We start from the raw sequence: 2,226 nt of genomic DNA, 5'->3' as shown, positions 1-2,226 counted from the left end.
ACGTAACGTTCGTTAGTCGTAAAAGTTTCTGGGACGTTGGTCCCAGCGAGGACGTCTTGCGGTATCGTCATTTCTCGTCCAAACAGCATGTGGTATGGCGAGAATCCAGTGGTTGCGTGAACGGCACGGTTCATGCCGGAGATCACGTACGGTAGGGCCCGGTGCCAACGATGTTCATCGCCGGCGCCGCCAAAGTTTCGAATTCCGTCCCAGATGGTCTGCATCTGGCGTTCGACTTGGCCTTGGCCCTCTGGATGATAAGCGGATCCGAAGGTCTGCTCGATGCCGAAGATTTTCGCCACTTTGGCGAAAGATTTTGCCGTGAAATGCGTGCCCCGGTCGGAGTGCATTGTGTGTGGCATGCCGTACTTTAGTACGACTTCTTCGACAAAGAACTTCTCAAATTCCTTGGCCGAGTTTGTCTTGGTCGGCCGAGCTATGGTGAACTTCGTCATTTGATCGACCACCACAGCAATGTACCGGTATTTCTTTGTTTGTGTTACCGGTAGAGGTCCTTTGAAGTCGGCGAAGACGCGATACCATGGCGCAACAGCTTCAGTCGGCTGCAGCATACCGTAGGTAGCTCGCCGCGGTACTTTGCCGAAAATGCACGTCTGACATCGGTCGATGTAGTCGTGTATGTCGCAGCTCATGCGGTCCCAGTAGTACCGGAGTTTGGCTGCTTCAATGGTCTTGCGGTATCCAAAATGGTTCCCTGTTTTCCGTCATGGAGGGACTGGATAATGTTTTCCGCATGAACAGAGGGACAACGAACCTCCTTTCGAGTTTCGCATTGATGTCGGTGAGTCGGTAGAGCACACCTTTGTCCATCTGGTAATGTTCAGGTAGTTTGGACCTCTTGTCCATTTCGCTTTGATGTTCCAACTCATGGATTTTCTTGGCCAGAGTTGGATCACGGTGTTGCATCCGTCGCAGTTCTTGCGCGGTGCGGTCCGTGACTTTTCTGGACACGGTGGGACTTCGGGCTCTGGCTCTCCCGGTGCGGGCGCCGGTACATTGATGACCCGTATGTCCGCCGTGCTGAATTGATCCCAATCTGTAATTGCGTTGCAATCGGGAAGGAGAGAGCTTATCCCATTCAGTTTGCGGGGTCCTCGTCCGTGACTTGCAGCCTGCGCACCTTTATGATGCGTGCTGGGATCTCGTCCTTGTAATCCTCGAAGTTTGGGACTTGGTCCAACTCTTCGTGTGGGCCTTTGTCGTCGTCCCGTTCGAGTGGCCATCTGGACAATGCGTCAGCATTGTCACAGAATGTGCCTGGCTTGTACTCAATGGTGATGTCCCTTCCCTGTAAGGCGAGGGCCCATCGAGTAAGACGAGGATTGATGCCGGGCCGGTTAGACTCGCATCTGAGCAGATTGGTTAGGGCTCTGTGGTCCGTCCTTACGGTAAATGGTCCGTGGTCGATGTAGTGTTTGAATTTTTGGACGGCCCACACTACGGCTAAGCATTCCCATTCGGTTACGCCGTAGTTCTTCTCAGCTCCATGTAGGACGCGGCTTGCGTAGGCAATTGGCCTCGAGTCCTGGCTGAGTATGGCTCCGATGCCAGCGCCACTTGCATCACATTCGATGGTGGTCTGTTTGGTCGCATCGAATTTGGCCAATATTGGGGCTTCCGTTAGGGCCTTTTTAATTTCGTTGAACTCAGCGGTGTGGGCGTCGGTCCAGTCGTTCTTCACTGAACTTTCCTTCCGCAGGAGTTCATACATCTTGGAAGTCTTCTGGGCGTAGCCCAGAATGAACTTCCGGTAGTAGTTAGCGAGTCCAAGGAACGAGCGAAGTTGACGCTCGGTCTTGGGCGGTAGTTTCTCGGCGATGGCCGCTACCTTCTCGGGATCGGTATGGACACCGTCCTTGCTGAGGATGTGTCCAAGGAATTGGAGTTTTCCATTCCAAATTCGCATTTCGACGGTTTTATTGTGAATCCGGCGTCTCTGAGGCAGAGGAGCGTGTTTCTGAACGCCTTCCTGAATTCCTCGAATGTCTTGCCGAAGAATATCACATCGTCGATATATGCGAAGACGCCGCCTTGTTTGCGTGCCGGCGCCATAATCTTGTCCATTGTCATTTGGAATGTGGCTGGCCCGTTGCAGACGCCAAACGGCATTCGTTTGAACCGGAACATCCCTTCTGGGGTCACGAAGGTAGTGTAGTCCATGGACGCTGGGTCCATAGGGATTTGCCAGAATCCGGACTGACAATC

The sequence above is a fragment of the Paramacrobiotus metropolitanus genome, unplaced genomic scaffold (assembly GCF_019649055.1).
Source record: "Paramacrobiotus metropolitanus isolate TYO unplaced genomic scaffold, Prichtersi_v1.0 Parri_scaffold0000063, whole genome shotgun sequence".
Taxonomy (NCBI): Eukaryota; Metazoa; Tardigrada; class Eutardigrada; order Parachela; family Macrobiotidae; genus Paramacrobiotus; species Paramacrobiotus metropolitanus.
This window is presented reverse-complemented; position numbering follows the sequence as displayed.